This window comes from Saccopteryx bilineata, chromosome 5 (assembly GCF_036850765.1).
Source record: "Saccopteryx bilineata isolate mSacBil1 chromosome 5, mSacBil1_pri_phased_curated, whole genome shotgun sequence".
Classification (NCBI taxonomy): domain Eukaryota; kingdom Metazoa; phylum Chordata; class Mammalia; order Chiroptera; family Emballonuridae; genus Saccopteryx; species Saccopteryx bilineata.
Window position 1 is genome coordinate 19,170,967 of NC_089494.1, and position 24,521 is coordinate 19,195,487.

Here is a 24,521-nt window from a genome sequence, read left to right on the forward strand (position 1 = left end):
GGCTACTGGGGACTCCTTGCCGAAGATCAGAAGGCGGAAGAAACATGAGCTGGGGTCTTGACTTCCCTGATTTCCTCTCTGAGGGACCACTGCGGGTTAACTTTGTCCCTAGGCTGAAGATTATAGCTCCTGTTAGATGATCCTCTCCACACATTCTCTCCAGGGTGTTATAACTGCTAACTTGTCTTGATTCTTCAGTCCTAGGAGTAATATTGACCTCATTGTTACTCACCTTGGGGTACTTCACTATTCTTTTTATTATAATTAATTTATAATTTTTAAAATTTTATTGGGATGACCTGGTTCTCCAAACCACACAGGTTTCAAGTGTACAACTCAATATAATGCCATGTACACACCACCTTGTACACTCGCTTTGCCTTGCTCCCCCTACCTCCACCCCCCCTTCCCTCTGGCTCTTGCCACCCTGATGTCTGTATCTATATATTATATAAATAAGTGTTTTTGGCTAATCCTTTCATCTTCTTTCAACCAGCCCCCTCACCCTCCTCACCTCTGACAGCTGTCCTTCTGTTCCGTGTGTCCATGCCTCTGTTTCTATTTTGTTTGTCATTTTATTGTGTTCATTAGATTCCACATATAAGAGAGATCATTTGGTATTTGTCTTTCTCTGACTGGTTGGGGTTACTTCATTGTTCTTTATTTCTCTACACCCTGCCTATCACAGCTTTGTCAATAGCCTTTTTATTAAACCCATCTCAAATGATCCCAACTTGAATGTAGTCCCAACTTGAATGTAGTGTTTGTTTGCCATTGGGACCTGGACTGATACATTGTGACTCCCCATAATAAACATTCAACTTATTCATTCCACAAATATGAAGCAAGTGCCCAATGTGTTCCAAAGAGTGTTCTGCCTACTGGAGGTTTGATGGAAAACAAAACAAGAATTCCTGTCCTCTCATTGTGTGTTTAACTCTAGTGGCGACTTTATTGACCTTTATAAAGCACTTCCTATATGCGGCAGGTACTGTTCAAGGTGCTTTATGTGCATTATTTCACAATCTTTCCTACAACTTCGTGAGCAAGAGACTATTCTTCTTACCATGTGAGAGACAGGAGAACCAAGGTTCAGAGAGTTGAGATTTAGTTATTTCCCATGCTAGCGAATGTCAGAGCCACACTTCCAAGAATAAATGTCAAAATAACTTAAAGAGTAAATGTTGGTAATTAGATAATAGCAATGATAGCTAACATTTATCTAATATCAACTCTTTTGTTGTCTCTGCTTGGCTTTTTATCTGGCTTAACTTGCCTAATTCTTGTAGAAATCTTATCAGGTCGATGCCATTAAAAGTCCCATTTGCAGATGGAGACACTGCTGCTTCCCTGATTACTTAAATTTCGCAATTCCTCTATCCTCATTTCCCCCTTTCTTTAAAAAATGTTCTGCATATCCTTTATCCCATGAATATACTATGTGTTTCTTTTTTTATAATTGCTTTTATTTATTGCCTGTCTCCTCCTCCTGAGTGAAGGCTCTGGGAGGATTTTGTTTGCCTCACTCATCTGCGCATTCTCAGCCTGGACCAGGGCCTGCAAGAAAACGCCAGAGGGAATGGTGTCTACCTAAGTGAGCAGAGCACCAGTGGCACCTGCCACAGATGTCATCTTCAAAAGGGGCTACCCAAGAGACCTTAGGGAACGGTCTGTTTACACTGCTGCGGACGGTGAAGGAAACCAGCTAGTGATATTGGAACAGTGGGGGACAGTGTAAGAAGCAGCTAGTCCATAATGTGCCAAGGGGGATCAGCGAGATGGTAGCTTTAAGAGAAGGTCTCCCCAGGGCAGCTCTATCCTCAGGCAGTGAAATGTAGCCCTTGGCCAGGAAGGGAGGACTGAGGATAAATATCTAGACCTCTTGTTCCTGCTCTCTCCCTGTCAACTGCCAAGAATTGAACCCAAGGAAGCCAGAAGGAATGGAGGCTTAGTTGATTCGTTCATTCCTGAGATTCATTCTCTAGGGGCACAGAGCAAAACCCGGGTGGAGATTGGATCTGGGGGAGCAAGGAAGGAAAACCCAGCAGTGGTCCCTTTTCCTCGTTTTTGTTTGGTGTCACCAATTCTGTCTTTACTTCCATCGCCACAAGGAGGATACAGCTGCATCTCATTCTGTGATCTTCCTGTTTCTAGCAGTGTCTCGCCCATATTAGAGACCTACATATGGATTGATGAAGAGTAATGGGAGCTGAGGGCTTTTGGTAACAAGAGGGTGAGTTCTGGGATGGGCCGTGGTCTTCAATGCCCAAGTGAAGGAGTGTGGTTTTGAAGGGGTCCCCAGGAACACCTATCTTGTCTGGGCTCAGTGAGGTCACCCGAAGAATCACAAGTATCATGTGATGATTCCCGGTGGTGTGTGTGTGGGGGACTTCTTGCATCTGCATCAGCGTCAAGAGGACTGCTTGCTCTTTGGCCCGTGGTTGGGGAGGCGATGGGACCACATAGGGCTCTCCGTACTGAGAGCCAGGACTTCCCTCCCCCACGCCATTACGCCGCTGTGCGTTCCAGCTGCGGCTCCACTTTTCCCGTGTTTAATTTCAGCCCGCTTGTTCCAGCTATTATTATTATCCTGTTGACTATTATTTATGGAGTGCTGACAGAGGGCTTGGCAACACGGCAGATAAAGAGATGCGATATATGCCTTCCAGCTGTTGTGACTAGAGCCGCCTCCTCCCTTTGTTCTGGAAGATTCTGAAAGACTTCTCTTTTCAGATGGGAGTTAAGGCAATATAGGAAGAGCATGCTGCACTTGTAAGAAAGTCAGTTTGGGAGCTGTAAAAATTCAGATTCTGGGGCTCCCCTCCCGAGTTACTGAGTCAGAGTCCGAATCAGAGTCTGAGGATGCCCCAGTCTATAGTTTAGCATATTACCCATGAGGTTCTTAGGCCAAAGAGAAGTTCTGCTCTAGGAAACCTACTGAGTGGAAAGGCAAATCACAGACAGAGGCAAGAAAGGTTTTCTGAAGAAATACCGCATCTTTGTTTTAAAACACTGATAACGGAATAAAATATGAGTTAGAAAGCTGTGCTTGGCGTTGTTCGGTTTTAGATTCCAAACCATTTAAAACAGGGGTCCCCAAACTACGGCCCGTGGGCCGCATGCAGCCCCCTCAGGCCATTTATCCGGCTCCCGCCGCACTTCCAGAAGGGGCACCTCTTTCACTGGTGGTCAGTGAGAGGAGCACATTGACCATCTCATTAGCCAAAAGCAGGCCCTTAGTGCCCATTGAAATACTGGTCAGTTTGTTGATTTAAATTGTTCTTTATTTAAAATATTGTATTTGTTCCCGTTTTTTTTTTGGTTTTTTTTTTGTTTTTTTTTTTACTTTAAAATAAGATATGTGCAGTGTGCATAGGGATTTGTTCATAGTTTTTTTTTATAGTCTGGCCCTCCAATGGTCTGAGGGACAGTGAACTGGCCCCCTGTGTAAAAAGTTTGGGGACCCCTGGTTTAAAAAAAAGAAGGTGTATGTGAGAGGGCTCTTAGTAATAAAATCTTGTAAGTAATTTTTGTAAAGCTGATAATAATAATAACCATAGTTTACTGAATGCTATTTGCCTGACATTCTTCTAAATGTCTTCCCTGCATAGAACTCATTTGGTGCTCATGACACTCCTGGAAGTCTCTGCTAACAGTACCCCACTTTGCAGATGAAAAAACTGAGTCACTGAAAGGTTAAGCAAATTGCTCAAAATAAGAAAGATGGCAAGTGAAACCAGGATTCAACGCCAGGCATTCCGCCCTTCTGAACTTGTGCTATGCTTACTTGTCATGTGATGAAACGAGGCTACATCTGATAAACTGTTTTGTACTGTTACACTCACTATTCATTGAAGGAATTCTGAGTTGCCTCCAGTTTGCTAGGCACTCTTATAGTTATTAGGAATATATAGAATCTCATAATCTGGAGTCAGAGGACCTGTAACTTAACTGTATTTATTTTCTATGTTTACATGCAGATTCTGGGATATGATACAAGATGTGTAACTTGCTTAGGTGGGTAGGGGAGGTGTCATCACAGAAGTGACACTGTAGCAGATTCTTGTGCGCAGAGAAAAGGGAGAAGTAAATTCCAGGGAAAGGAAATTGCGCATGTCAAAGCTGGACAGGGCAAAGACTGGGTATTGCACGTGACCTGTGGCTCTCTGGGGGCTCGCAACCCAGGGACTGTGGTGTTCAGGGATTGCGTGTAACACAGGAACTGCGGTGTACAGAGGGGGGTGAGAAGTGAACTGGATAAGGTGCACTTGGGGACAAATTGTGCCAACCCTGAGAGCCAGTGAGGGCACTTGAGCTTATTCTGTCTGTACTGGGGAACTGCGGGAGGGGCAGCACAGTCCTACAGTGATGGGTGACAGTGAGAAAGAGTTGAAATTAGAGGAAGAAGGGGCCCAGGAAACCAGCTGTCGGCGGTGGGAAAACCAAGGGGAGAGTAACGAGTGCCTGAACCCCTTACAGTGGAACTGAGGATGGAGAAGAAATGAAATTTGGAAACATGGTACTTAGATAAAAGGGCCAATCAGTCTTGGAGACCAATTTGATAGTAGAGACTGATGGAGAGAGAAACACAGGCTGAGTCTTGGGGTTTAGGCTTGGAAGACAGAAAAGATGGCAGCGGCGACATTAAGGCAGAGAATAGAAGCATGAAGGTAGTTTTAGGGGAAGAAAAAAGGAGTTGGTTGGATTTTGCCATGATGTCTTCAAAGGGTCAAGAAATTTGAGCAGGGAACACAAGAGGAAGACCAGGGATGGTGATGAAGAAACGAAATTCACTTTTTATTATGGAAAGTGTGCTGCTGTCTGATAAATTCTACTTAAAATTTTTGTAAACACCCCTCCTCCAACCCCATCCCCAACTGCGGAAGTTTATTTACTTGTTTTTAAGAACACATTTGTATTTTGCTACCAGATAGAGGACATATATACCAGGTAAAAACATCACTCAAGTCAGATTGAACTCAACTCTTATTTTTGCTGGTGGTTTAAACTTTTAACCCTGCTCCTCAAGGTTAATTAGTTATCCTGGTTTAAAATTTTATCCATTCCAGTTTAATCTTTTTGAAGCAGAACCCGTTTTTCCATTTTGGGGGCCCTTTCTTGTCCTTTTCTTTGCTGGTGGCACTGGGGCGGAGACAAGTTCTATAGTAGCCTGTGTACTGGAGAGTGTGGGTAACTAGGAAGCGTGGTCAGCGTCCCTGCGGTGGAAGGACAGATTTTGAAATGTCCATTTGTGTGTGTTTTAATCTGTGTATCTCCCCCCTCCAGTTTAGAAAGGAGGTAACTTGTGAGACGTAGTATTCCTATCTTGGTTCACAGGCTCTGGAGACAGACTGCCTGGGCTGAAATCCCAGTTTTGGCACTGCCCAGCTGTGTGACGTCAGACATGTTACTTAGCCTCTGGGCGCCTCACTTTCCCAGCCTATATAATGAGATAACGGAAGGACCTACCTCACTGTGTTTCTGCGAGAATTTAATGAGTTAAAAACACTCATAACAGTGCTAGCACATGAACAGGTTCTGTAAGAGTTGCCTTTGATCAATTCCTTTCCTTGCCTGATGGAGGTAGAAGCTACATTGACATCAAAGGCTCTCTGTGTCTTTGTGAATGCCAAAAGCCACCAGGAGCTTTTCTCAGTGTCCTAGAGCCAGAGGGGAAAAAAAGAAGGAGGAGAATATCTTAGAAATGGCAAGGCAGAGTGTAGACATTCCCAGGGGGTTGTTGGCGTGTCCTGGCGGTGACCTGGAGAGGAGGCTGGTCTGGGCAGGGATGGTGATGAGGGGCCTAAGGGGACTGGACTCGGGGCACAGTATATACTGGACCTGAAGGGACAGGTTGGCATGAGGGACATCCAAACAGGTACCAGGTGGATCTGTCACCATGATCAAAGGGGCCTCTCCAATGTCGGCATCATTCTGGGGAAAATCCCCTTGTGAGAATGGAAGCTGGATAAGGACCTTGCACTAGGTACAAATGGATTTAAAGAGAATGAGTCCGGAAGCCGCTTGTGGATGTGATTAGGGGGCTCTCTGAACGTCACTGTTGGCTTCAGTAGGGGAAGGGAAATGCCATGGTGGGATTCAGCCAGTTCACACCGGGTCGGCAGAACTGATACCTAATTTTTTGTTGAGTTTGGTGAACTGGTTGTTGAACTGGCACTTATAATCAGGGTTCTCTCTGAGGTAGGCACATGGGCAGCTTCCCAATGTGGAAATCACAGATTTACACTCTTTACACTCCTTTAACATTCACCTGTGCGGCAGCGTACTCTAAGCGCCCACAGTCGTGTTCATTCCGGGCACAGGTGACAAAAATCGCAGGTGAGGACGCCAGTCAAGAGGCAGCATGGAAATATCTTAAAGAACAGTTGTTTTTTTCTTTGGTCAGGTATTATTTAATACTTTTCATTAATATTTTAAAACTTTCTTATAATTTTGTTCTGTGTACCTGTTTTATTATTTCTTATTTAAGTATTAAATCCATGAAATAATAAACTACCTTTCGGCATATCATTTTTTTTTATACTTAAAACGATCACTAGGGCAGAGAGCGGGTTGTGAAGTTATTTGAATCCCACCCTTGGCCCCTTTTTCCCTTCCTTCTTTCGCTCCCCTAGCAGAACTAGAAGCAGCGAGTCCCGGCCTCTGAGTGTAACCAGGCCCTCCCCGAGCGAGCTGCATCAGGCAGAAAGATTTAGCCCTGTTCCTCCCCACTTCCATCCGACCCTTCCCCGAGACCGACTGCCCTTCTGCATTTCACTTCCTGTCCTCATCTTAAATGCTCCCCTGTGCAGCTGTTCCACAGCTGGTGGCCCTCCAGTCACCTCCCGCCCCCCATCACTTCCCTGTGGAAGGGGGCTTGGGGAGAGTCGGAAGGTGCTACATCAATGTAAGACATTTCCTCCCCTGTCCCCTCAGCTGTGCAGCTCAGCTGTGTGTCCTCTGGCACCTACAAAACCAAACACCTGCCTTCCAGATGTTTGTACCTACAGGCCGGCGGAGCTGACTGCAGCCAGCGCCTTACGTCGGAGACAGGTATTTCATTGAGGGCAACGTTTAATGGAATTCTTGGCCTGGAAAAGACTTGGAGGGGTCATCTCTTCCATTTTTCTGCCTTTAGGAAGGATTAAGCTAAATAACTGAGTCCTTTATGCTCTAAAGACATTTAGTGGAAGAGTTTACAGCTTCCTCTGGGCTCATTGTCAGGGGTATTTCTTTATGACTGACTATATTTCTTTGTAATTTTCAGGGAGATAGGCTAATAATACCAGGCAGAACTCATACATACTAATCATTCTTCCTCTTCCCCCAAGGTAATTACTAGGAAGGGAGGAAGTCTGGTGGTGTGGAATAAACCCTATCTCGGGGGGGGGGGTGTCTCACGTGCCTGTTTTCAAATCCAGGCTTAGCCACATACTAGCTAGGGCCAGCCTTAACTGCCAAGTTTCAATTTTGTCTTCTTTAAAATTTGGATAGTAACACCTGTCCGGACTAGTTTTGAGGATTAAATGGGTAATGTATGTACATCCTCAGCACTGTCAGTGGCTCAGAATAAGCCCCCAACAAATCATAGCTATTGTTCTTGTTACTAGTATAGATAGTCTGTTAATTCAGGCAAAAAAAAAAAAATGATGACTGGGATTAATTACCATCAGCCCATCTATACTGCATGCTTTTTGATCTAAATGTTATTTATGTAAAGCAAAGTAACCTGCCAATACCACTCCTTCAGGCCAAGGTTCCTTCAGTTGTGCTGTGGTCCGCCTGCATCGGAATTACCTGGGGGCGCTTGTTAAAACCAAAGAATCCTGTGCCCCAGCACACCATTGATTCGAAATCTGTGAGCGGGGCCAGGGAATCAGCATTTTGTTAAGCACTACAAATAATTCTTATGACCTTCAAGTTGGAGAGCTGCGTCTAAGCTTTCTTAGTAAGAGCAGAAGGCTGATAGGTTAATGAAGGCACATCACCTGGTGTGCGGTGTGGTGCAGAGCAGGAGTTTTGCTGCAAACCCCTTTGTGCTTCCCAAGAGCCAGCAGTGAGCTGGCACTGCCTTTCTGGCACCGTACACAGCATGCTAGCATGAGAATGTTCGAATTTCAAAGGTCACATCGTCCAATCGCTCATCACGTAGAAGAATCTCTTTTACAGAAACTTAGAGAGTGGGCTGCAGGTTCTTTAGCGAGGTAGAGAAGGTAGAATACAAGAGCAGGCCCCAGGAACATGGAAACAGGAAGAAAGCGGTTGGCCAAGGATTGGAGCAGCTGCCAGTTTTCATGGGAGGCTGGCTGTGTGCGGAGCCCAGGCCTGGCGGTGGTGGGAAGACACAGAGGGAGGACTGGAGAGGCACGCAGTGTGCCCACCATGCTCAGCATCCAGAAACTCGGAAATCCAGTCAGTCACTCCAGTGTTCCTGAGCGACCAGATGTTAGATGCCCACGTTTGGAGGATTTCAGGGTCTCTTTAGAGGATGGAGTGGAGAGCAAGAAAAACAAAAAGGAAATAGGAAGAGAAAGGGGGGGGGGACCTCAACCAGATACAGGCCAATGCTGACCATTAGATTAAAGAATGCATTTATGGAGTCTTCCTGGGTGACAAACCTTGGAAGTAATCAAACATCCCTTCAAGGGGCTGCATAGTGTATGGGAAGAATAAAGGAACAAGAGTCAAACCAGGTCTTACCACTCAGTAGCTCTGGGAACTTGAGAAGGGTCTTAATCTTACTGAGCCTCAGATTTCTCAACAGCAAATGGTGCAAATAATACTACCTTCTGGTTGTGATGAGGACAAATTAACGTGTGAAAATATCCAGCACAGCGTGTGCACATAGAAACACTCTGATTTTCTTACATTTTCCTTCTGGAAGAGGAAACGGAACTCCTACCAACCCACTCAGAAGCAGTGGCACCATTTGTATCCACTTAAGGTTGGTTTTGGTGTTCCCAGGGCAAGGGTTCTTGAATCTCAAAGATTGGAGCCAGGTGCATGATTGCCACACTTTATTCCGAGGATACAATCTCACACAGGCCAGAAGTGAGTGCGTTGTTCTTTCAGTCCTTGAAGTTCTTCATAGAGCTTACCTAGAAGTCATCAGATAATTCTGAGGCATGCCCTGCGCAGACAGAAGCAAACTACCCATCCCCCTGAGGGACAAATCCAACTCAGGCAACTATTTTGACTGTTTTGTATAATTATTCTTATTTTTAATTAGAAAAGCATAGAAAAAATTAAAATTGCATCTAACTCTTTCACTTAAAACCATTACAGTAAATAGCTCTGGTTTTAAGTAAATGGAGTAAGCACACTCAAAGCCTGTCTTTCCCATTGCTGTCTGAGTACCTGATATTAACTTTTGATTGCCAGCAAATCTATTCAAAGACATCTGTCAGAACTACTGAGACCTTATATTTTTTCCACTGTGACAGAATCCTTGAAACCACAAATCTGAATGTTGCCCCACTTAAAACCTTGCAATGCCTAAAACTCTCTCTAACCTTTATCCCTGCCATTGACTTCAGAGTGAAGTCTAGATTTCTAACGTGGCCTCTATGCAGTATTCCTGCTTCTCTCCTTCACCTTCTCTTAGGGCACTGAACACTGCCTATGCCACAGTGCACCTCAGCCCCTTGGGACTTGTTTCAGGTCTTGGTAGACCCTGCTGTCCCATTGCTATTCATTGTTTAAATGCCTGTCTTCCCCATAGGGACAGGGTTTCTTCTGCTATAGCTACTATGCTTGTCCCATACCAACATCACATGGAACAATTGGTATTTATTTAAGGAATGAGTGAGTTGCATTAATCAGAGCTATTTATTCATTGATATTTTATTAGTTCTTCCATCCTCCAACAAATTAATGGTGGTTTTATTTGAAAGCATCATGACTCCAACTTTACTTGCTTAAATTTTTTAAAAGTGGAGAACATATTGGGAGGTGTAACAGAAAGTCTATGGATGGGAGAGGTTCCAGTTATACCTAGATCCAGGCATTCAAGCAAAGGGCCATCTCTCCCTTCATTTCTGCTCGCCTATTAACAACACAATGACCTTTATTCTCGCCTTCAGAAGGTGGATTTTTCTTCCTTCAATTCAAGATTCACATCCCTCTTATCCCATTGCTCCAACCTCCTCCTCCAGCTTCAGATGACAAAACCCATTGGGGTGATTCTTTCTGACTTGGCTTGAGGTTCATATTCACATCTGGAACTGTCACTTTGGGCAGGAAGATCTGATCCCATGATTGACCTGTTCGAACCAATGCCTGCCCTTGTGGTTAGGAGGAGAGTGGCCTAACCCAGGGGCAGCATAGCAAAGGATCTGGAGCCCAAACTCTTTAAACCTAGATCCCTGGCGTTAAAAGTCCAGCTCTGTCACTTTGTGAGCTACAGCAAGTTCCTTAACTTCTGTGCTTCAGTTTCATCATCTGTAAAGTGGAGATGTTAATAGTACTTCCCTCACAGGATTATCATGAAGATTAAATAAGTTAATATACGTAAGCACTTAGGACATTGTAGAGAATAAGATAAGTGCCATGAAAATATTTGTGAACAAAAATAAATAATGCAATGAGGGAAGTGTCTTTAAAAATTAACCACTTGATTCATATTGAGTAACTATCTGCTATGCAGTAGACACTGCTCATAGCTCATGGGGAAAAGACAGATAAAATCCCTTTATATATTACATTTCAAAGTGTTATATGCAGGCTATAGAAGGGATAGTCTGCATCCCTGAAGAGTCTGCCTTCCAAAGTTATAAACTATTATAGATGTTACAAGACTGGAAGGAAACTAAAGAGCTCAACCAGGGACTGAGATTTTTAAACATGGTGTCCATGTCCCTGGACCCTCATCTGCTGGACTGACCAGGACAGAGCCCCAGACTCAAAAGATGACCCCATGCATTTATATTTGGCTATGATCAGTGTACGAAATAGGAACTCTTTAGAACACCCTCATTGTTCCAGAGTCTGACAGGGAAGCACCTGTCTGGCTTAAGGGACTATTGATACCACCTTATGCCCTCCAGATAACCTCTCATTCCTTCCAACATGGACCCAGGGACAGAGATAATGAAAGAATTCTTTGACCAACTGTAGAGGTTGGAGTATAGGGGCTCACAGAGGAAATAAACTTGGCACCTGTCCTTTCTCAATAGGCTGTGATTGCTCTGCTTGAACTAGCAGGGTGCTTGCTTCATACCTCTCCTATTTATTCATCTTTCTTTGTCTTGTATGCTACTCTTTTTGGATAGCTTGTTTTTCATACCGGAGTGTGTTTTTTGAAACCAAACATGGTCTCCAGCTCATATTAGATGCCTAAGAAATAAAATCATTTTATGCCTGTGTGCATTATATATATTTTTAAATCAACTTTCTATTATAAGGATAGTTTTAAATGTACAGAAAAGTAACAAAGCTAGCACAGAAGGTTCCCATAGACCCCACAGTTTTCCCAACGTTACTATGTTACTACAGTACATATGTCACAACTAATGAATCAACTTTGATACATTATTATTAACTAAACTCCACACTTTATTCAGATTTTATTAGTTTTTTTCCTAATTTTTTTTCTGTTCCAGGATCCCATTCAGGGAGCCATATACCATTTAGTTGTTATGTCTCTGTAGGCTCTTCTAGGTTGTGACGGTTTTCAAACTTGTTTTTGATGACCTTTACAATGTTGAGGCATAGTGGTCCGATTTTTTTTTTTTAAGTGAGAGGAAGGGAGATAAAGAGACAAACTCCTGCATGTGCCCCAATCAGGATCTACCTGGAAACCCCTGTCTGAGTCCGATGCTTGGACCAACTGAGCTATCCTCAGCACCTGAGACTGACACTTGAACCAATTGAACTAGCTGCGAGAGGAGATGAGAGAGAGAAGAGTGAGAGGGAGGGGAAGAGAAGCAGATGGTTGCTTCTCATGTGTGGCCTCACCAGGGATCAAACCCAGGACATTCATATGCCGGCCAACACTCTATCCACTGAGACAACTGGCCAGGGTGTCTGGTCAAATGTTTGGTAGAGTGCTCCTCTATTTGAGTATGGCTTATATTTCTTCTATTTTGTCATGGACTAAGGTCATGAATTTTTGAGAGGAAGACCACAGAGGTGAAGTGCCATTCTCAACACATCTTACCAAGAGTACATGCTATTAATTTGACTTATCACTGATGATGCTGATCTTGATCACCTGGTTAGAAAGGTTTTTCCACTGTAAAGTTACTTTTTAATTTTCCCCCTTTCCATGCTATAAGCAAATCACTAAGCATATATTATACTTAAAGGGTAGAGAGTCATATTCCATATCTTGAGAGGGTAATAACTACATAAATTATTTGACATTCTTCTGCATGGGAAATTTATCTTCTCTCTTTTATTTATTTATTTATTTATTTATTTATTTATTTATTCAATCATTTGTTTATGTCAGTATGAACATTTATATAAATAAATGAGTATTTTATTCTTTGGGTAATGTAATTCAATACTATGTTATTTATTTGGTTTTGCTCAAATTGTTCCATTTTGGCCATTGGAAGTTCCATTAGTTAACTCCTACGTCGTTTGGACATACTCCCATTATTTTGTTTTTGTTAGCATTCTCTCATTTTCTGGCCCTACAAGATGCTCTAGGCTGATATTGTATTTTCCCTGCGCCAGCCTTATAATCAGCAATTCTTCAAAGACCCCTGGTTCTTTTTGTTGTCTAATGGTATTAGAAACCAAGATCTGGGTTTTGGGTATGCTTTTACTAGAGGTCATTGTTTCTAGGCCTTCTTAGCAGTCAGAGCAAGGAAAAATACACCCATGTATTCATACACATTTATAATTATTTTCATATGTATCCACCAGTATCTATATTAAATGAAACATAAATTCATACTGACATCTCTGACTAATTCAGTACCATGTGGTTCACTGTAGCCTTACCTTTTTCCTTAGATGTAACTTTCTATTCCAACAGTGAGAAACCTGGTTCCCACTAACTGGTATCCATTTACTTATTTGTTTAATCCTAGAACACCTTTACGGCAGTTTTAGAATCATTACCTTGCACTACCATGAGAAACAACTCTACCAACCAGAGTGCTTATGTAATGTTCTCTTATATGTATTTTTTTTTTTTTTGTATTTTTCTGAAGCTGGAAACGGGGAGAGACAGTCAGACAGACTCCTGCATGCGCCCAACCGGGATCCACCTGGCACGCCCACCAGGGAGTGATGCTCTGCCCGGGGCGTCGCTCTGTTGTGACCAGAGCCACTCTAGTGCCTGGGGCAGAGGCCAAGGAGCCATCCCCAGCACCTGGGCTATCTCTGCTCCAATGGAGCCTCGCTGCGGGAGGGGAAGAGAGAGACAGAGAGGAAGGAGAGGGAGAGGGGTGGAGAAGCAGATGGGCGCTTCTCCTGTGTGCCCTGGCTGGGAATCGAACCCGAGACCTCTGCACGCCAGGCCGATTCTCTACCACTGAGCCAACTGGCCAGGGTCTCTTATATGTATTTTAATGTCAACAGATTTATTTTCCCAAAGAGCTGTTCCACCCAATGCTAGACAGCTGATGGCTCTTCCCTAAGAATATTGTCTCAGTATTAATATACTTAATGTCATTGAACTATATACTTAAAAATGATTAAAATGTTATATTATATGCTATGTATATTTTACCACAATATAAAAATTGTTTTACTTTTCTTCAATGAATTCATTTCCAAGCTTGGTTGATTATCAAAATCAAGGTCTTGGTCGTATGAACCAAGCAAGAATCGGTATTTTGAACAAATTCCCTAGGTGATTGGCAGCCTGTTACCTAATAGACTAATAAACCTTTTCCTTTAAGAAAAGAAAATATGCAACTGGGAGATCCTGGGATATGGGATCTCCAGATGCATTTCCGGCATCGTGTGAGATGGAGGAGTCCTCTGAGACCAGCCAGCAGTGCCAACTGTCCCCTCTGGCTGATGAGGAGAGGTGTGGCCTTCTCCACAGTCTGGAGGAGAACCTCCACCAAGGCTTACTCCTCCTCAAGACCAGCCAAGCCCTCCTGCAGGCCTGGCTCAGCAGCTCCAGCTCTGCGCTGCCTGGGCCTCTCCCTCAAAGGCTGTGCTGAGTTGCAGAAAGTTTAGAACTCTGCCTCCCCAACCTCCGGCATGATCTAAGCATATCAGAGTTGCCACATGAAAGAGAGTTGCTTGTTTCTCAGAGCAGGCTGCCAATTGGACAACCAAGTGTCACCTCCCAACCCACAGTAAAATCTCCATTAAACCCTTTATTACATTTCTCAGTCTGCAGAACAGGCTTGCTGAGGATCAAGGACTGCTGAAGGAGGTTCCAACGTAGGTCCCTGGCCCCTTGCCTTCAGCTGTCTTCTCGGACACCTTGGAGGGCTGTATCTGGCAGTGAGTGGGGCTTTGGATTCCAGAGCCTGACCTAGCCTGTGTAATTAGATGCTCTCATTAGACCCTATCTCATGTCTGAGTCACCCAGGGGAGGGCGCAGTCAACTAGGTGCTGTGAAACCTTGAAACTGTGCACCAACCCATTCCCTTGGGTGAGAGCTTATGTCTATAAGGAAAAACATGGGGAGATCCAGGCAACTATCTGAGTAATTTCAGGTCCTCTCTCAATCACTTTCACCTGCATCACTTTCACCTGCACAGTATGCAGTAATGGGACTTCATTTTTGTTTGTACAAACTAATGAATTCTTCTTCTTTTATATGCTACTTTGTGTGTTTAATTGTAGGGACTAAAGAAAAACTTCAAGCTAAACAGCTGACACTTCACTATGTGAGAACATATGAGGACAGTTGAAGACAAATCAGTGTGTCCTCACCTCTTACAGATCAAGCCAGCCACTACAGGGCCCTTGGGTGGAGGGAATAGAACTTGGAGTCAGTCAGAAGATAGGTTAACCAGTCATTGGATAAGGGTCTTGGCAAAGTCATGCAACCTCTTTGGTTTTCCTTGAAAAAATGAAGTTAAAAAATATTCATGTATAAATCAAATAAGAAAATGCTATGAAAATATTTTGTACATTGTGACCATGAGGACAATGTCTTGTTGTTTAGACTGGATTAGATAGCAGACAGAAGAGGAAAGAAAATATGCAACTGGGAGATCCTGGGATATGGGATCAGATAGCAACAAGGTGTTGTTGGTTAGACCGGATTAGATCCCTGCACTTTCTCCGTGTGCTCTGTGCTTGCCTGGGATCCTCTCTAATACTACGCAATTGTTCTGCTAGACTGGATTAGATCCCTGCACTTTCTCCGTGTGCTCTGTGCTTGCCTGGGATCCTCTCTAATACTACACAATTGTTCTGCTAGACTGGATTAGATCCCTGCACTTTCTCCGTGTGCTCTGTGCTTGCCTGGGATCCTCTCTAATACTACGCAATTGTTCTGCTAGACTGGATTAGATCCCTGCACTTTCTCCGTGTGCTCTGCGCTTGCCTGGGATCCTCTCTAATACTACACAATTGTTCTGCTAGACTGGATTAGATCCCTGCACTTTCTCCGTGTGCTCTGCGCTTGCCTGGGATCCTCTCTAATACTACACAATTGTTCTGCTAGACTGGATTAGATCCCTGCACTTTCTCCATGTGCTCTGTGCTTGCCTGGGATCCTCTCTAATACTATGCAATTGTTCTGCATAGTCTTTCCTCTTCACCATTTGTGGCACAAAACACCTTCCCACCCCTCTCCTTCCACTCTGTTTACAATTAATCCTTCATCTAAAGCTATATCCCTCTCTTTATCTTCTCAATTCTATCTTATTTGCTACTTCTCCCCAGAATTCATTCATACACCAATCTGGTGAGGTTGTCTTCTTATCAACTCCACTTGGATGTTCCTGCTCTGCCCTTGGCCCCGCCCTCAGGATGCCTTGGCCCCTCATCTTTTCCCCAGAACAACACGCTTCAGAGTGCATGCTCCACCTTGACCATAGCCATGCCCATTTCAGCCTTCAGTGCGTCCCTCTCCTCATACCACACACACTGTTGTTTAATCTTGTCCACACGTCTTAGCACTCACTGTCTCTCCAACAGAACCAGACAGACGGTCCAGCTGTCTAACACAGTGCGAAACCTCTTGTTCAATAAAAAATGTGTGGATCGGGTTGCAATGCCACAAGCTATGGGGTTCTGATTTCTTCCACAGTCTTTGGCACAGGTTCTTTATCCAATGTCACCTCTATTTCTCAGTTCTCATCGGTAATTTCACACCATGACATAGACTGGGAAAGTTCTACCCCTAGCTGCTCCCCCACCTGTTTCTTTCAACCCCTCAGCTCGCCTCTGGCATGTGGAGGTGGGTTGTTTTCATCGGTCTCTTCCTTTTCCTTCTTGGCCTGAGTTCAGGTAGCTGGGAGGTGAGTCTCCATGCAGTTTCTGGTTTCAGTGTGGTAGGGTGAAGTCAGGACCTAGTGGCTTAGGCATCTAGAAGACTCTCAGTGGTGTCTGAACAGAAGGGCTAAAGGATATTTCTCTAGGAATCATTCACATGGATTATCACTATACTTTTACATTTATGCAATGTGTGAAGTTCTAGGAATGAATGAAAGCAATGACATCCTGACAATGAATGGGACCAAATGTAGGTAGGCTCTGTACCAAGGCCAATGCTTCCCTTCTTCTCTGAGATGTGACATCTGAAACCTCTTTTTAATTTTTTTTTTTTACAGGAGTGTGAGTGGGGCTCCATAGTCAGTCAATTATTTTGAATCTTATCTCTGCCACTACACAGCTGTGGGGTTTGGGTATGTTTGTCATCCTCTGTTTCTTCTGATGAATGATAGTAGTATTTATCTCAAGAGATTAACTAAGCTTAACAATGTTAGTACACACAGGAAGTGCTTAATAAGTGTTAGCTGCTACAACTATTTTTGAATAACTGGACTTTTTATTACCATATTTCCCCATGTATAAGACACTCTCATTTATAAGATGCACCTTAATTTTGGGGCCCAAAATTGGAAAAAGAATGTATTACATAAAGTTATTGAACTCAAGTTTTATTCATTGTAAAATTCATACAACTCCTAATCACTGTCAAAACTCCCATCTATTAGCTGGTCCTTACCTGTGTCTGATGACGAATCACTGTCTTCAACAATGAGCTCAAAAACAAGCACAAAAATTGGGAAATGAAAGTAAAACCCCCCCCAAACTACAATCACTGTATAAGATACACTCAGTTTATAGAACCCCAAATTTTTGGGGGTGCATCTTATACATGAGGAAATATGGTACTTTACAAACAAGCCCATCTTTTTAAAAGTATTTCCTTATCCTTGCATCTGCCTTGGACTATTTCTCAAAATTTCTTCTTTTCTCCTTGGCCAAGTGTTTGGAAGAATATACCTCAATGTCTTCATTTTCTTATCCCCCAAATCCTTGCTCTCATGACTTGGCTTTTATGTTCATCATTCATGGAGGCTTTATATTTTAACAGATAACGCTTCAGTATCAAATTCATCAGAGGACTTTGAAGTTTCTTTCTCTATAGAATTTGTCATCGCTGAAGGCCTTCTCTTAAAGTTTTCCTCTTTCTTGTTATTCCTTGACTTAACTCTTAACATAAATATTCCTCAGTTCTCTTTCTTGATTCTTCTTTGGCTCCTCCTTTCTTGACCAAGTTCTTTTAGTCAGCTATTGACATTCCCAGGGTGCTGTCTGTCTCCAGCCATGTTGAAGAGGGAACACAATTTAGTTCATGCAGGTGTTTCTGGCCACCATTCTACTCAGTGAACAGGTAATGGGAAATGGATTTTTAGTGTTTCTCCTATAATTGACCCCAAAATACAAGCCTACTATCTTTTTTGGCGCCCAGATGGTGCCTCCATCTCTAGAAGATTCACTGGCTCTACTAGACATATGGCACAACTTGATCTTAGTTTCAGATGTGGTGTCTCTCTAAGGGACTGCAAGGGTCATTTTGCCTCTACGCAACATTGACCTTACGTGCTGCCTTCAGGACCTAACCTCTGTCTGAATTGCACTACAGCGAACTCCAATGCAGTTTCCTGACTCTTCTCTTGTGAGTCTTTTATTTTGGGCTCCAGACCTTTATATCAAACTATGGAAGATTCAATTTGTCTAAAAATAATTTTATCTCCATTTCACTCTCCCAGTCCTGTGCCTTCTGTGTTCTTTATTGAAACACTCTGGAAACAATATGATCTTTTCGATCTCAATGCTTCTTGACCGTTTAGGATTTTGGCGATTTCTTTTGATAATAACTTTCCAAGAAGTCTCCTCCCTCAGTCCCTCCACCCTTCCATCTTTGTTCCTTACCCTGGCCAGAAAGTCTAAAGAGCAGACCTAATCCTACCACACCCTTACTCAAAAACATTTCTTGATTACATTGAATATGGACTGAAGTCCCAAACCATCAACTTATTCCTTGAACATGATGCCAATTTCCTGTTGCCAAAGTTTTGCTCATGATGTTCATTCAACTTGGAAGACATTTTCCCTTTTTATGAATATCAAAATCCCACGCAATTCAGATGGCACCTCCTCTGTAAAGCTTTCTCTGATTTCCTAGGTATCAAATGAATTACTTTTGCCTGGGTTTGTATTGCATTTTGTTTATATTTTAGACAAAATCACTTATAAGTGATGACATTTAGCACAGTCTGGCTAGTGGTCACTGTGCAAGAGTTCATCTTCTTTACTAGGTGGAGTGCAGGACCTCAGATTTCAGTGCCTTAGTCATCTTTGAGTTCCTGTCTTCCTTCTACCTCCGCCAGGGTCCAGCTCAGTGGTTTGCATAAAGAGATTTCCCCCCGCAAATATTTGCTGTTGAAAGAAACTTATTTTGAGTGTTGTTGGATGTAAAACTTTATTTTAGGTGTGGTTTTGTTTTGTTTTTTTGTTTTTTTTTGTTTTTTTTTTAAAAGAACTTAGTGATCCTCATCCTGTTCTAAGGCAGGCCAGGCTTTGGGGAGAGGAGACCCCAACCCTGTTTGACTTCAATGTGGCCACCCTACTTTAGGCTCGTATTTTCTTTTTCAGTCTATCACCAGCACTAACTGGATCCGCAGCCCACACCCTCTGAACCCAACACACCAAGAACTTGGATAAATACTAAAAGCCAGCACAGAGAAGTTGTGTAAGAGGTCCAGTGTCACACAGCAAATCATCAGGGAGCAATAGACCAGCTCGATAATTCTTTCCAGGTTTACAACAAATGTCATGAACTTTTCCAGAGTATTGTGGGTTTATAACTATGACACAGGGTTTTTGTCCCCTGAGGGCCAGACAAGGAGCTCCAATTCAGACTCAGTGCACCACATTTTGGGATGAGATGAAAGACTTTCCACTCCTATTCCCATGTCTTTAGTCCTGATAAAAGTCAGTTTCTTCTTCTTCTTCTTCTTTTTTTTTTTTTTTTGGTGGCAGAGACAGAGAGAGTCAGAGAGAGGGACAGATAGGGACAGACAGACAGGAAGGAAGAGAGATGAGAAACATCAATTCTTTGTTGCGGCTCCTTAGTTGTTCATTGATTGATTTCTCATATATGTCTTGACCGAGTGACCCCTTGCTCAAGCCAGCGACCTTGGGCTCAAGCTGGGGAGCCTTGCTCAAACCAGATAAGCCCACACTCAAGCTGGCGACTTTGGGGTCTTGAACCTAGGTCCTCCGCATCCCAGTCCGACGCTCTATCCACTGCGCCACCACCTGGTCAGGTGTCAGTTTCTTCTTGACCTTTCTCTTACTATGTGGAATATATTCGCTTATGAGAAACTCAGCTTGGGTGCCAGATCTGTTTTCTTGCTTTCCACTTTGAGATTCTGTAGCTGAGTTTGCAGGCAAGAGGGAGTTTAAAGATTTGTAGAGTTGGTGGTGTTGGTGATGGAGAGAGAGAAGGGTGCAAGAGAGGAAGTTTGCTTAATATTGTTACTTGGACCTTGATCACTCTTGGATTTTGCTAGACTTAGAAATCAGGTTGAGGGTGGTCTCAGCTTCTAGGTATCTCAGAACTCATTCCAGAAGTCAACTTGTCCTCTCCCCCCATCTTGCATTCATTCCCTCTCTTGCTAGGAGGTTGGACTAGCTCGCTCGCTTGATCAGTTTCCCTGAGTGGGAGACACTTCATCTTCCCATTTCTTACTGGGCCAGATTTTGGAACCAGACTCGAATGGGGGGCTCTCTGTATTCTCTATGCCTCCTCCTTACTACTCAAAGCCCTTAAGGGTATGGACCCTATCCCAGCACTGCCTCAGTTCTCTGGAATGCTTTTCCTCCTCAGCTTGGGTGGAACGATAGCATCTTCCTGTTTGAAGCTCAGCTGAACATCCCACTTGTTTCTTTTGGCTTCTTCTAACCCTTTCTCCAAGGGCCTGGGGATGGCTGTGCTAACACTGATGTTGTTAGTCCCCACTGCACATGGGCGAGGAACTCAAAGATTACAGAGGAGGCAGATGGTGTGGAGGTAGCTCGAGTCCAGTTTCCTTAGTTTACAGGTGAAGAAATGCAGGCCAGGGCTGGTGAAAGGCCCGCTCAGGCCATATATCCAGTCAACTGGCAGAGCTAGAGCTCATGCATCCGACCCTGCGCAGTGTTCCTTCTCAGGGGTGTAACCAGACAAAGATGAAATGATTAGAAGTAATTGTAAGAGAACCATATGTGGGATGGAGCTTCTGGGCCTTTAGTTCTTTTGCAGAAAATTGAAACCAGTGGTGGTTCCCTTTCAGAGATCTGAGACCTCCTATGGATTTGCTAATAACCTGGGTGGTTGTTACATATGGAAGCCTTTGGGAGGAAGAGAGGTTGGGACGAAAGTTGCTCCCCTCTTGGGTTCTGGTCAGTTATACTTGGCCATTACCATGTGGGTCAGTGAGCATTACCTACCTGAGCTCCTGGAGTGGGCAGATCAAGCAGAAAGTACCATCCTCACTCTGAGAGAACTCATGATGTCACTGAGAAGGAGACTGGGATCATAGAAATAAAAGTGGCTGAAGTGTCTGAATCAGCCTTTGCAATAAACTAAGAAGCCAGTTGTCATTAAAATGTGCCCCTATGTGGGTAGGGTAACCTTTAGAGCAGTGGTCCTCAACCTTTTTGGGGCCACAGACCGGTTTAATGTCAGAAAATATTTTCATGGACCGGCCTTTAGGGTGGGACGGATAAATATATCACATGACCGAGACAAGCATCAAGAGTGAGTCTCAGATAGATATAACAGAGGGAATCTGGTAAATTTTAAAAAATAAAACACTGTTCAGACTTAAATATAAATAAAACGGAAATAATGTGAGTTATTTATTCTTTCTTTGTGAACCGGTACCAAATGGCCTACAGACCAGTACCTGTCCATGGCCCGGGGGTTGGGGACCACTGCTTTAGAGGACAAGCTCCCCTTGAAAATAATTCACCTGCCCCAATGCTGCTCAGGACTAATGCTGACTACACCTCTCTGTCCAGTGGTGTTTTTTGTCAGGAGGCAAAATGTTTGAGGGAAAGTGAGTCCTAGAAGAGAAAGAACCAATGGGTGTGGGAAGGGCTGAGCACCAGAGGAAAAAGGACTAAACTTGAGGAGGAGGGGTTGCCAGAGACAGCCGATCTTGGTGCAATGGACATGAACTTGAGGTTCTACCACACTTGAGGTATATAGAATGGTGTCTTATACAGTTTGGGCTGCTGTAAAAATACCACAGTAGCTTATAAACAACAGAAGTTTATTTTTCACAGCTTTAGAGGCTGAAAGTCTGAGACCAGGGTATCAGCATGATTGAATGAGGGCCCTTTTCTGGATCAAGACTTCTTGCTTATACTCACATTGTGGAAGGAGTGAGGGATCACTCTGGTTTCTTTTCTAAGGGCATTAATCATATTCATGAAGACCCCACCCTCATGACCTAAGCATATCCAAAGACCTTACCTCCTGTTATCATCACCCTGGGCATTATGTTTCAATACATGATTTGAGGGGAGAGGGAATACAAATATTCAGACCATAGCAAATGGGAGTTGCCTTTATTATTGTAATAATCTATTCTTTTAATAAAATTCTTGTACACCTAATGAAATCCATGTCTCAACTCAGATTCCAGGGTGGGAAAAAAGTCCATTTTTGTGTCTCTTCTTTTTCTTTAGGTAGCACTTTCTTTTATGTTATATCAGGAAATAATAAAAAGGCCTCTGGGCAGAAATGTTTTAAGACTTATTCTGAAAATGCCCACTCAATAAGCCTGCACAACTAATTAAAGTTTAATTTTCTAAGTGCCAGCTTTAGTTGATGGACCTTGTCTTAGCTCCCAGAGTCTCAGTATCTAATACTTAGTCATTGGCCAACCTCATGGGACCTCTATCCGAGGTCCACTTGGGATACAGCCTTTGAGTACAGACAGGTTCATGTTCTCCTGAACTTGTCCGTCCTCCGTGTTGCCCGTTATGGAATACTCTTATTTACTTTCTGTGATTGGGCTGCTGTCCTCTTTCTTTGGACACCAGCTTTCATTTCCTTCTCCTCTTGGACAAATAGTCTGGATATGTTTAGGTTGGCCTAGTTCATAACTTAACTAACCTAAGCTCTTGAACCAATGAGTCCCATTCCCCCTACTCCAATGTACCCTAGAAATTATTGGCTTAAAGTGACCCTAGCAGTTTTAAGAAAATTAGAGTGTTCAACATAATATGCCTCAAGTTTGTGATCACTGAGCTCCAGATGACCGGCTGCAAATTTTTGTAGTCATCAGATGAACTTTATTGTTCTCAGTGATGAACTTGATACTGAGTAAATGTTAAAAATCTGAACTTATTGTAGGATTGATCTTCTTCTTCTTCTTCTTTTTTTTTTTTTTGTATTCCTCTGAAGTTGGAAATGGGGAGGTAGTCAGACAGACTCCCGCATGTGCCCGACCGGGATCCACCCGGAACGCCCACCAGGGGGCGATGCTCTGCCCATCTGGGGCGTCACTCTGTTGCATCCAGAGCCATTCTAGCAACTGAGGCAGAGGCCATAGAGCCCTCCCCAGCGCCCGGGCCATCTTTGCTCCAATGGAGCCTCGCTGAGGGAGGGGAAGAGAGAGACAGAGAGGAAGGAGAGGGGGAGGGGTGGAGAAGCAGATGGGCGCTTCTCCTGTGTGCCCTGGCCGGGAATCAAACCCGGGACTCCTGCACGCCAGGCCGATGCTCTACCACTGGGCCAACCGGCCAGGGCCTCTTCTGTTTTAACTATTGGGATTCTTCACAGAAATCTATTAGAATAAAATCCAATCCTGTGTGAAAGCCACTGAAGAAGGTGGCTAGATAGCTCCCAACTTGGGCTGGTCAGGATGATTAGACACCTGTCTATATGCTGAGTCCACAACCAACTGAAAAACTCCCATCGATTCTTAACACTGACTTGTGTTTCCTTGGCCTCCTCACATCCTGGTGGGGCAGAGAGAGAGGGGTGATGAAGCCTGCAGTGGGCTGCTCCTCTGCTAGGAATTCAGGTCAGTGACATAATGTCTGTGGAAGGGCCTCTGCAGGGGAATCCACTCTGCAAGTACAAGGGGCACTCTTGTTGTTTCTGGGCCTCCCGGAGCAGCCCAGGTGGCTCGGCCCTTTCATCTTCACGGGCAGGGAGGCCTCCTCACTCCTTTCCCCGGAGTTAGGGTTTTCCTTTAAATAAATAATTAGTGGGTTCTTTTAAACCTTTCCAGTGACTCATTCTTCTTTGAAATACTAACCTGGGGTTGTCTCCTTCAGAGAATAAAATAATGATGATAGCAATTTATTTCATAGCTAGAGCCAGACCAATTAGCACATGCCTTAAGCCCAGAACTTAGAAAAAGCTCTCTAGTCCCTTTCAGCTCCAAATGTGTCCTGAAAGTCCATTACCAGGGCTTTTCTTCAAATGCCGTTTGCTTGGATGTCTGTAGTAGGGAAGGGGTTGAGGGAGAGGGATCAGAGGTGGAACCCTAGTGCTCTAAACTTGGGGGTCTAGTATACTTTGAACTCCTGTGTATCTAGCAGACAGGAGGCAATCTTTGTAGGCCTCAAGAGCCAAAGCTCCATCTGAAAGGAGAATGGGAGAGACTTTCTCACCACAGAACTTCGGTGCCTCGTTTGTGTGGTATCTCAGGGATGGTAGGCAGGAGAGATGGCTGACTGAGGACACACTGTCCTCTGTACTTGTATAATACAAAACCTTTCAAGAGTTCATTCTCGCTTCGCCCCCGCCCCTGTCCTTTTATTAAATTTGATTCTCACTACAGCATCTATGAGGTTTATAAGGCAAGGATCACCATCCAAGACTCAGAATGAGAGTAACAGAAGACCCCTTAGAGATCAGCTGTTCTAATTCTCTCATTCTATAGAAGGAAGGTAGAGTAACTTTATAACATTAAAAACATTTTTTTAAATTTAATTTTAGAGAGAGAGGAAGTGAGAGAGAGACAGACAGACAGAAATATCGATCTGTTTTTGTATGTGCTCTGACCTGGGATCGAATAGGTGACCTTTGTGTATTGGGAAGACACTCTAATCAACTGAGCTATCTAGCCAGGGCA